The 9,874-nt window shown below is 61.4% G+C and overlaps 19 non-coding genes across 19 annotated transcripts in view; all 19 read right to left on the reverse strand.

Annotated features, from left to right (window-relative positions):
- The window catches only part of LOC136560946 (5S ribosomal RNA), a 119-nt gene extending 53 nt beyond the window's left edge, over window positions 1–66 (reverse strand). Inside the window, exon 1 of the ribosomal RNA XR_010784224.1 lies at window positions 1–66. This exon is cut by the window's left edge and continues 53 nt beyond it. This is a non-coding gene — a ribosomal RNA (5S ribosomal RNA).
- A 256-nt stretch (window positions 67–322) lies between these two features.
- LOC136561000 (5S ribosomal RNA) lies at window positions 323–441 on the reverse strand. The gene has a single exon (XR_010784277.1). It is a non-coding gene; the product is annotated as a 5S ribosomal RNA (ribosomal RNA).
- Window positions 442–697: 256 nt separating this feature from the next.
- Window positions 698–816, reverse strand: LOC136561001 (5S ribosomal RNA). The gene has a single exon (XR_010784278.1). It is a non-coding gene; the product is annotated as a 5S ribosomal RNA (ribosomal RNA).
- Window positions 817–1,072: 256 nt separating this feature from the next.
- On the reverse strand, window positions 1,073–1,191 carry LOC136560947 (5S ribosomal RNA). Its single transcript, XR_010784225.1, has one exon. It is a non-coding gene; the product is annotated as a 5S ribosomal RNA (ribosomal RNA).
- A 256-nt stretch (window positions 1,192–1,447) lies between these two features.
- LOC136561002 (5S ribosomal RNA) lies at window positions 1,448–1,566 on the reverse strand. Its single transcript, XR_010784279.1, has one exon. It is a non-coding gene; the product is annotated as a 5S ribosomal RNA (ribosomal RNA).
- Window positions 1,567–1,822: 256 nt separating this feature from the next.
- Window positions 1,823–1,941, reverse strand: LOC136561003 (5S ribosomal RNA). Its single transcript, XR_010784280.1, has one exon. It is a non-coding gene; the product is annotated as a 5S ribosomal RNA (ribosomal RNA).
- A 256-nt stretch (window positions 1,942–2,197) lies between these two features.
- Window positions 2,198–2,316, reverse strand: LOC136560942 (5S ribosomal RNA). Its single transcript, XR_010784221.1, has one exon. It is a non-coding gene; the product is annotated as a 5S ribosomal RNA (ribosomal RNA).
- A 256-nt stretch (window positions 2,317–2,572) lies between these two features.
- On the reverse strand, window positions 2,573–2,691 carry LOC136560948 (5S ribosomal RNA). Its single transcript, XR_010784226.1, has one exon. It is a non-coding gene; the product is annotated as a 5S ribosomal RNA (ribosomal RNA).
- Window positions 2,692–2,947: 256 nt separating this feature from the next.
- On the reverse strand, window positions 2,948–3,066 carry LOC136560976 (5S ribosomal RNA). Its single transcript, XR_010784254.1, has one exon. It is a non-coding gene; the product is annotated as a 5S ribosomal RNA (ribosomal RNA).
- Window positions 3,067–3,322: 256 nt separating this feature from the next.
- On the reverse strand, window positions 3,323–3,441 carry LOC136561004 (5S ribosomal RNA). Its single transcript, XR_010784281.1, has one exon. It is a non-coding gene; the product is annotated as a 5S ribosomal RNA (ribosomal RNA).
- Window positions 3,442–3,697: 256 nt separating this feature from the next.
- LOC136561005 (5S ribosomal RNA) lies at window positions 3,698–3,816 on the reverse strand. The gene has a single exon (XR_010784282.1). It is a non-coding gene; the product is annotated as a 5S ribosomal RNA (ribosomal RNA).
- Window positions 3,817–4,072: 256 nt separating this feature from the next.
- LOC136561006 (5S ribosomal RNA) lies at window positions 4,073–4,191 on the reverse strand. Its single transcript, XR_010784283.1, has one exon. It is a non-coding gene; the product is annotated as a 5S ribosomal RNA (ribosomal RNA).
- Window positions 4,192–4,447: 256 nt separating this feature from the next.
- LOC136561007 (5S ribosomal RNA) lies at window positions 4,448–4,566 on the reverse strand. The gene has a single exon (XR_010784284.1). It is a non-coding gene; the product is annotated as a 5S ribosomal RNA (ribosomal RNA).
- Window positions 4,567–4,822: 256 nt separating this feature from the next.
- On the reverse strand, window positions 4,823–4,941 carry LOC136560950 (5S ribosomal RNA). The gene has a single exon (XR_010784228.1). It is a non-coding gene; the product is annotated as a 5S ribosomal RNA (ribosomal RNA).
- A 256-nt stretch (window positions 4,942–5,197) lies between these two features.
- LOC136561008 (5S ribosomal RNA) lies at window positions 5,198–5,316 on the reverse strand. The gene has a single exon (XR_010784285.1). It is a non-coding gene; the product is annotated as a 5S ribosomal RNA (ribosomal RNA).
- A 256-nt stretch (window positions 5,317–5,572) lies between these two features.
- LOC136560951 (5S ribosomal RNA) lies at window positions 5,573–5,691 on the reverse strand. Its single transcript, XR_010784229.1, has one exon. It is a non-coding gene; the product is annotated as a 5S ribosomal RNA (ribosomal RNA).
- A 256-nt stretch (window positions 5,692–5,947) lies between these two features.
- LOC136561009 (5S ribosomal RNA) lies at window positions 5,948–6,066 on the reverse strand. The gene has a single exon (XR_010784286.1). It is a non-coding gene; the product is annotated as a 5S ribosomal RNA (ribosomal RNA).
- A 256-nt stretch (window positions 6,067–6,322) lies between these two features.
- On the reverse strand, window positions 6,323–6,441 carry LOC136561011 (5S ribosomal RNA). The gene has a single exon (XR_010784288.1). It is a non-coding gene; the product is annotated as a 5S ribosomal RNA (ribosomal RNA).
- Window positions 6,442–6,697: 256 nt separating this feature from the next.
- On the reverse strand, window positions 6,698–6,816 carry LOC136560952 (5S ribosomal RNA). Its single transcript, XR_010784230.1, has one exon. It is a non-coding gene; the product is annotated as a 5S ribosomal RNA (ribosomal RNA).
- Window positions 6,817–9,874: the final 3,058 nt, after the last annotated feature.

A 9,874-nucleotide genomic window follows, 5' to 3' on the forward strand; every position in this document is an offset into this window, starting at 1 on the left:
CCCGACCCTGCTTAGCTTCCGAGATCAGACGAGATCGGGCGTTCTCAGGGTGGTATGGCCGTAGGCACCCACCAGCCCCTCCGCAGCGCTCTCGAGCCCTGGCCACCACCCTCCCGGCACACACCCACACCTCAACGGCCACCACAAACTCCTCGCGGCCGCACAGGCCGACCACCGCCCCTGGGCACGCGCCCCAGGCTACCACTGACACGCAAGGCCACAAGGGCCACCCCAGAAGCGCACCTGCCCCCGCCCTCCTGCCCCTGGCCTCGCCTGCCCAAGCAAAACGGGAGACCTCCTGGGCACAAACGGCAACAAAAGATGCCTACAGCACCCGGTATTCCCAGGCGGTCTCCCATCCAAGTACTAACCGGGCCCGACCCTGCTTAGCTTCCGAGATCAGACGAGATCGGGCGTTCTCAGGGTGGTATGGCCGTAGGCACCCACCAGCCCCTCCGCAGCGCTCTCGAGCCCTGGCCACCACCCTCCCGGCACACACCCACACCTCAACGGCCACCACAAACTCCTCGCGGCCACACAGGCCGACCACCGCCCCTGGGCACGCGCCCCAGGCTACCACTGACACGCGAGGCCACAAGGGCCACCCCAGAAGCGCACCTGCCCCCTCCCTCCTGCCCCTGGCCTCGCCTGCCCAAGCAAAACGGGAGACCTCCTGGGCACAAACGGCAACAAAAGATGCCTACAGCACCCGGTATTCCCAGGCGGTCTCCCATCCAAGTACTAACCGGGCCCGACCCTGCTTAGCTTCCGAGATCAGACGAGATCGGGCGTTCTCAGGGTGGTATGGCCGTAGGCACCCACCCGCCCCTCCGCAGCGCTCTCGAGCCCTGGCCACCACCCTCCCGGCACACACCCACACCTCAACGGCCACCACAAACTCCTCGCAGCCACACAGGCCGACCACCGCCCCTGGGCACGCGCCCCAGGCTACCACTGACACGCAAGGCCACAAGGGCCACCCCAGAAGCGCACCTGCCCCCGCCCTCCTGACCCTGGCCTCGCCTGCCCAAGCAAAACGGGAGACCTCCTGGGCACAAACGGCAACAAAAGACGCCTACAGCACCCGGTATTCCCAGGCGGTCTCCCATCCAAGTACTAACCGGGCCCGACCCTGCTTAGCTTCCGAGATCAGACGAGATCGGGCGTTCTCAGGGTGGTATGGCCGTAGGCACCCACCAGCCCCTCCGCAGCGCTCTCGAGCCCTGGCCACCACCCTCCCGGCACACACCCACACCTCAACGGCCACCACAAACTCCTCGCGGCCGCACAGGCCGACCACCGCCCCTGGGCACGCGCCCCAGGCTACCACTGACACGCAAGGCCACAAGGGCCACCCCAGAAGCGCACCTGCCCCCGCCCTCCTGCCCCTGGCCTCGCCTGCCCAAGCAAAACGGGAGACCTCCTGGGCACAAACGGCAACAAAAGATGCCTACAGCACCCGGTATTCCCAGGCGGTCTCCCATCCAAGTACTAACCGGGCCCGACCCTGCTTAGCTTCCGAGATCAGACGAGATCGGGCGTTCTCAGGGTGGTATGGCCGTAGGCACCCACCAGCCCCTCCGCAGCGCTCTCGAGCCCTGGCCACCACCCTCCCGGCACACACCCACACCTCAACGGCCACCACAAACTCCTCGCGGCCACACAGGCCGACCACCGCCCCTGGGCACGCGCCCCAGGCTACCACTGACACGCGAGGCCACAAGGGCCACCCCAGAAGCGCACCTGCCCCCGCCCTCCTGACCCTGGCCTCGCCTGCCCAAGCAAAACGGGAGACCTCCTGGGCACAAACGGCAACAAAAGATGCCTACAGCACCCGGTATTCCCAGGCGGTCTCCCATCCAAGTACTAACCGGGCCCGACCCTGCTTAGCTTCCGAGATCAGACGAGATCGGGCGTTCTCAGGGTGGTATGGCCGTAGGCACCCACCAGCCCCTCCGCAGCGCTCTCGAGCCCTGGCCACCACCCTCCCGGCACACACCCACACCTCAACGGCCACCACAAACTCCTCGCGGCCACACAGGCCGACCACCGCCCCTGGGCACGCGCCCCAGGCTACCACTGACACGCAAGGCCACAAGGGCCACCCCAGAAGCGCACCTGCCCCCGCCCTCCTGACCCTGGCCTCGCCTGCCCAAGCAAAACGGGAGACCTCCTGGGCACAAACGGCAACAAAAGAGGCCTACAGCACCCGGTATTCCCAGGCGGTCTCCCATCCAAGTACTAACCGGGCCCGACCCTGCTTAGCTTCCGAGATCAGACGAGATCGGGCGTTCTCAGGGTGGTATGGCCGTAGGCACCCACCAGCCCCTCCGCAGCGCTCTCGAGCCCTGGCCACCACCCTCCCGGCACACACCCACACCTCAACGGCCACCACAAACTCCTCGCGGCCACACAGGCCGACCACCGCCCCTGGGCACGCGACCCAGGCTACCACTGACACGCGAGGCCACAAGGGCCACCCCAGAAGCGCACCTGCCCCCGCCCTCCTGCCCCTGGCCTCGCCTGCCCAAGCAAAACGGGAGACCTCCTGGGCACAAACGGCAACAAAAGACGCCTACAGCACCCGGTATTCCCAGGCGGTCTCCCATCCAAGTACTAACCGGGCCCGACCCTGCTTAGCTTCCGAGATCAGACGAGATCGGGCGTTCTCAGGGTGGTATGGCCGTAGGCACCCACCAGCCCCTCCGCAGCGCTCTCGAGCCCTGGCCACCACCCTCCCGGCACACACCCACACCTCAACGGCCACCACAAACTCCTCGCGGCCACACAGGCCGACCACCGCCCCTGGGCACGCGCCCCAGGCTACCACTGACACGCGAGGCCACAAGGGCCACCCCAGAAGCGCACCTGCCCCCGCCCTCCTGCCCCTGGCCTCGCCTGCCCAAGCAAAACGGGAGACCTCCTGGGCACAAACGGCAACAAAAGAGGCCTACAGCACCCGGTATTCCCAGGCGGTCTCCCATCCAAGTACTAACCGGGCCCGACCCTGCTTAGCTTCCGAGATCAGACGAGATCGGGCGTTCTCAGGGTGGTATGGCCGTAGGCACCCACCAGCCCCTCCGCAGCGCTCTCGAGCCCTGGCCACCACCCTCCCGGCACACACCCACACCTCAACGGCCACCACAAACTCCTCGCGGCCACACAGGCCGACCACCGCCCCTGGGCACGCGCCCCAGGCTACCACTGACACGCGAGGCCACAAGGGCCACCCCAGAAGCGCACCTGCCCCCGCCCTCCTGCCCCTGGCCTCGCCTGCCCAAGCAAAACGGGAGACCTCCTGGGCACAAACGGCAACAAAAGATGCCTACAGCACCCGGTATTCCCAGGCGGTCTCCCATCCAAGTACTAACCGGGCCCGACCCTGCTTAGCTTCCGAGATCAGACGAGATCGGGCGTTCTCAGGGTGGTATGGCCGTAGGCACCCACCAGCCCCTCCGCAGCGCTCTCGAGCCCTGGCCACCACCCTCCCGGCACACACCCACACCTCAACGGCCACCACAAACTCCTCGCGGCCACACAGGCCGACCACCGCCCCTGGGCACGCGCCCCAGGCTACCACTGACACGCGAGGCCACAAGGGCCCCCCCAGAAGCGCACCTGCCCCCGCCCTCCTGACCCTGGCCTCGCCTGCCCAAGCAAAACGGGAGACCTCCTGGGCACAAACGGCAACAAAAGATGCCTACAGCACCCGGTATTCCCAGGCGGTCTCCCATCCAAGTACTAACCGGGCCCGACCCTGCTTAGCTTCCGAGATCAGACGAGATCGGGCGTTCTCAGGGTGGTATGGCCGTAGGCACCCACCAGCCCCTCCGCAGCGCTCTCGAGCCCTGGCCACCACCCTCCCGGCACACACCCACACCTCAACGGCCACCACAAACTCCTCGCGGCCACACAGGCCGACCACCGCCCCTGGGCACGCGCCCCAGGCTACCACTGACACGCGAGGCCACAAGGGCCACCCCAGAAGCGCACCTGCCCCCGCCCTCCTGACCCTGGCCTCGCCTGCCCAAGCAAAACGGGAGACCTCCTGGGCACAAACGGCAACAAAAGATGCCTACAGCACCCGGTATTCCCAGGCGGTCTCCCATCCAAGTACTAACCGGGCCCGACCCTGCTTAGCTTCCGAGATCAGACGAGATCGGGCGTTCTCAGGGTGGTATGGCCGTAGGCACCCACCAGCCCCTCCGCAGCGCTCTCGAGCCCTGGCCACCACCCTCCCGGCACACACCCACACCTCAACGGCCACCACAAACTCCTCGCGGCCACACAGGCCGACCACCGCCCCTGGGCACGCGCCCCAGGCTACCACTGACACGCGAGGCCACAAGGGCCACCCCAGAAGCGCACCTGCCCCCGCCCTCCTGACCCTGGCCTCGCCTGCCCAAGCAAAACGGGAGACCTCCTGGGCACAAACGGCAACAAAAGATGCCTACAGCACCCGGTATTCCCAGGCGGTCTCCCATCCAAGTACTAACCGGGCCCGACCCTGCTTAGCTTCCGAGATCAGACGAGATCGGGCGTTCTCAGGGTGGTATGGCCGTAGGCACCCACCAGCCCCTCCGCAGCGCTCTCGAGCCCTGGCCACCACCCTCCCGGCACACACCCACACCTCAACGGCCACCACAAACTCCTCGCGGCCACACAGGCCGACCACCGCCCCTGGGCACGCGCCCCAGGCTACCACTGACACGCAAGGCCACAAGGGCCACCCCAGAAGCGCACCTGCCCCCGCCCTCCTGACCCTGGCCTCGCCTGCCCAAGCAAAACGGGAGACCTCCTGGGCACAAACGGCAACAAAAGACGCCTACAGCACCCGGTATTCCCAGGCGGTCTCCCATCCAAGTACTAACCGGGCCCGACCCTGCTTAGCTTCCGAGATCAGACGAGATCGGGCGTTCTCAGGGTGGTATGGCCGTAGGCACCCACCAGCCCCTCCGCAGCGCTCTCGAGCCCTGGCCACCACCCTCCCGGCACACACCCACACCTCAACGGCCACCACAAACTCCTCGCGGCCACACAGGCCGACCACCGCCCCTGGGCACGCGCCCCAGGCTACCACTGACACGCGAGGCCACAAGGGCCACCCCAGAAGCGCACCTGCCCCCTCCCTCCTGCCCCTGGCCTCGCCTGCCCAAGCAAAACGGGAGACCTCCTGGGCACAAACGGCAACAAAAGATGCCTACAGCACCCGGTATTCCCAGGCGGTCTCCCATCCAAGTACTAACCGGGCCCGACCCTGCTTAGCTTCCGAGATCAGACGAGATCGGGCGTTCTCAGGGTGGTATGGCCGTAGGCACCCACCCGCCCCTCCGCAGCGCTCTCGAGCCCTGGCCACCACCCTCCCGGCACACACCCACACCTCAACGGCCACCACAAACTCCTCGCAGCCACACAGGCCGACCACCGCCCCTGGGCACGCGCCCCAGGCTACCACTGACACGCAAGGCCACAAGGGCCACCCCAGAAGCGCACCTGCCCCCGCCCTCCTGACCCTGGCCTCGCCTGCCCAAGCAAAACGGGAGACCTCCTGGGCACAAACGGCAACAAAAGACGCCTACAGCACCCGGTATTCCCAGGCGGTCTCCCATCCAAGTACTAACCGGGCCCGACCCTGCTTAGCTTCCGAGATCAGACGAGATCGGGCGTTCTCAGGGTGGTATGGCCGTAGGCAACTACCAGCCCCTCCGCAGCGCTCTCGAGCCCTGGCCACCACCCTCCCGGCACACACCCACACCTCAACGGCCACCACAAACTCCTCGCGGCCGCACAGGCCGACCACCGCCCCTGGGCACGCGCCCCAGGCTACCACTGACACGCAAGGCCACAAGGGCCACCCCAGAAGCGCACCTGCCCCCGCCCTCCTGCCCCTGGCCTCGCCTGCCCAAGCAAAACGGGAGACCTCCTGGGCACAAACGGCAACAAAAGATGCCTACAGCACCCGGTATTCCCAGGCGGTCTCCCATCCAAGTACTAACCGGGCCCGACCCTGCTTAGCTTCCGAGATCAGACGAGATCGGGCGTTCTCAGGGTGGTATGGCCGTAGGCACCCACCAGCCCCTCCGCAGCGCTCTCGAGCCCTGGCCACCACCCTCCCGGCACACACCCACACCTCAACGGCCACCACAAACTCCTCGCGGCCACACAGGCCGACCACCGCCCCTGGGCACGCGCCCCAGGCTACCACTGACACGCGAGGCCACAAGGGCCACCCCAGAAGCGCACCTGCCCCCGCCCTCCTGACCCTGGCCTCGCCTGCCCAAGCAAAACGGGAGACCTCCTGGGCACAAACGGCAACAAAAGATGCCTACAGCACCCGGTATTCCCAGGCGGTCTCCCATCCAAGTACTAACCGGGCCCGACCCTGCTTAGCTTCCGAGATCAGACGAGATCGGGCGTTCTCAGGGTGGTATGGCCGTAGGCACCCACCAGCCCCTCCGCAGCGCTCTCGAGCCCTGGCCACCACCCTCCCGGCACACACCCACACCTCAACGGCCACCACAAACTCCTCGCGGCCACACAGGCCGACCACCGCCCCTGGGCACGCGCCCCAGGCTACCACTGACACGCAAGGCCACAAGGGCCACCCCAGAAGCGCACCTGCCCCCGCCCTCCTGACCCTGGCCTCGCCTGCCCAAGCAAAACGGGAGACCTCCTGGGCACAAACGGCAACAAAAGACGCCTACAGCACCCGGTATTCCCAGGCGGTCTCCCATCCAAGTACTAACCGGGCCCGACCCTGCTTAGCTTCCGAGATCAGACGAGATCGGGCGTTCTCAGGGTGGTATGGCCGTAGGCACCCACCAGCCCCTCCGCAGCGCTCTCGAGCCCTGGCCACCACCCTCCCGGCACACACCCACACCTCAACGGCCACCACAAACTCCTCGCGGCCACACAGGCCGACCACCGCCCCTGGGCACGCGCCCCAGGCTACCAAGGGCACACGAGCCATAGAAGTCACACAGAGCACACCTGTTTATGTTTGCTTCCACCCCGGGTCCGAAGGTATTGCGCGACATATTCCTGCTTTTTCGTGTCCGAAAACCATTTGCGAATGAGGCGGCTGAGCGGAGCGGGGTCGGGGCAGGTCGGAGGCCCGGGAGGTGATGGCCGGTCTTGGTTTGGCGGGAACACGGCCGTGCGGAAAGGGCAAACGCTATTGGATAATGCGGGGTCGGCGAGTCCCGATTGGCTGATCCCTTGGCTTCGTCGTGTTGCGATTGGCGGCGCTTGAAGTCCCTAGCTGAAATCTCCCTCCCCTGTCCCAGAGTTCTTACCCCCGCACTACACAGTCTCCCCCGAACACGCAACCCCTGTCCCGTCCCCGCAGACCCTATCCCGGCCTTAGAGACCCTACCCCGGCTCACAGTCCCTACTCCACCCACAAGACCTTCCCCGGCCCACTGTCCCTACCTTGGCCAGTAGTCCGTATTCTGGGCTGCAATTCCCCCCCCCAGCCCACATACCGTACCCTGGCCCACAGTCCATATTCTGGCCCCAGAGTTCCAATTCCAACCCTACAGTCACTAACCCAGCCCTACAGTTACTATCCCAATCCTACAGTGATTTCGGCTGCAGTCCTCTAGTCACTATGCCAACGTCACAGCGATTCTGGCTCCAGTTCCACAGGGTTTATTTAACCAGCTCCATCTTTGAATGTTCCCACTGCTCCCAGGTGAAACTTCTTCTTGTTGTGGAAGGATCTTTAGTTTCGGTCCAGAGCTGTGAGGTTTGAACTTCAACTCTAGAATCCATATTCCAAACCCAGCCTGAAAAACTTTTTTTCCAGTTCTAGCCCCATAGTTGCTATCCCAGTCCTGTAGTGATTTCAGATCCATCCCTGAAGTTCCATTCCAGCCCAACAATCCCTGTACCAGCCCTACAGTCCTTATCATGCCCTGCAGTCATTTTCTCTTTATTTCTCTGCCAGTTCCACTGTTTCAGCTTCATTTCTGCATCTTCCCACCTCTTCCAGGTGAAGCTGCTCCTGGGTCAGGCCTGGATCTTCTTTTCACATCCAGGTCTCTCATGCTTCAGCTCCAGCTCTAGAATTCACATTCCAGCTCCAGCCTGTCATGGGTGGGAGTGGTAACTTCAGACAAGGTTAATTTAAGAAACCCTCCCATTGTGCCACAAGGTGCAGAAAAGGATTCCCTAGCTTTCTAAACTCTTTCTCAGAAAGAGGTGCCTGGATTCAGTCCCAGGCTCAGACTTCGCCAACAATTTAAGTTTTACAACTTCATCACACAGGTTTTAATGACAGCAAATTAGATATATTTTTATAAGAATGAATTATTTCTTATGATAAATTATTAGACAAAAATAACTCAATAAGAATTATTTAGAAAAGCTGAAACTATTATATTACAAGAGAGGATTGTGCATTCTATCAAAACAATATTAAAGCAATTATATTAAAGCTAGCAAAAAGATACCATTACTAGAGACTGATGTAACTCACCCATACCAACGACTGTGGACAAATCTCTTTCTTCTAACCTTTAGGAGTATCCTTGGTGAGCATCTCTAAAACCCAATGCAAGAATCTGCACATACTCTAAGAGGAATATATATTATAAGAATGTCCTATAAGGAAAGTGGACTGGACTTTTATAGTGTGGAGGAGGTGACCACCAGTGATATGCCTACAGGTCAGTTTAGCAGTTTATCTGCCAAATTCTTGTCTTGTTATGAGCAGGTTGATTTGAGGCTGGTCTGCCAGATTGAGACATTGTGCCAGATTTTTAGGATGATTCAACACCAAATACCAGCACATGATGCCATTCTCAGCCCATCATCGGTAGCTTGCAAAACAGGGCATTGTTTGAGTTGTTTGACCACATTTCAGGGCTGAACATCCTGTTACACAGCCCCACAGTGATTCTACCCCCAGATGCATGGGATTTATCCAGTCCCAAAGTTCTCATTGCTCCACATCAGTTTAGGTCTGGATTCAGCCCCAGGGGCTTCAATATATTCTCTGGCCTCAGCCACAGCCCTATAATTTTTACTTTAAAAACATCATATATCTAGTAATAGAATTTTTAAAAATACAATAAAATAAAAATATGACAGTGCAACAGTATAAAAAATCTTAATACAACTAGGATCATGTAAAACTAAGAGAATAAATAATAAATACAATCAGTAGATAATGAACTTGGATCTGGACCCAAACTGATGTGGAGCAATGGAAATGGTGAGGCTGGAGGTGGATAAATCCTATGGAAAAGGGGATGGAGCTGGAGCTTGGGGGCTGCAGGAGCTGTCAGGGGAGTTCCAGCCCTCCCAGCAATGGTACCCACACAAGCTGGGAGTGGAGGTCTCAGGGCTGCTCCTGGGGCTCAGAGACAGCCCAGGGGCACCTTTTGGGGTGCAGAACGAGGCACCAAACCACTGCTTCCAGCACCTAATGCTGGCTGAGGGTCCTGTGGGCAGTGGGGTGCAGGGCAAGGTGTGTGCTGTAGGCTAGGGCTCTTTTGCCCCCAAAGCTGAGGCCCCATTGGGATGAGTCTTGCAGGTCATAGAGATATTTGAGTGATGACAGTTACTGATTCATCACCTTGTCAACAGCACAGGAGCAAAGTGATAGCCAGGAGCAGCTTTTAGCCAGAGGCAGTGGAAAGCTGAGGAGCTGGAACTGAGGCAGTAGAGCTGGTGGTTACATAGAGAATGTGGGGCTTAGGGTGGAAACACTGTGGGGCTAGATAGGGGCTGTGGGGCCAGGATAGGCACTGTAGGGCTGGAGCTGGAATATGGGTTCTAGAGCTGAAGCTGAAGCATCAGAGAGCTGAAGCTGAAATGAAGATCCTGCCTCGATCCAGGAGCAGCTTCACATGGCAGCATCGGGAGGATG

The sequence above is a fragment of the Molothrus aeneus genome, chromosome 10 (genome assembly GCF_037042795.1).
Source record: "Molothrus aeneus isolate 106 chromosome 10, BPBGC_Maene_1.0, whole genome shotgun sequence".
Classification (NCBI taxonomy): Eukaryota; Metazoa; Chordata; class Aves; order Passeriformes; family Icteridae; genus Molothrus; species Molothrus aeneus.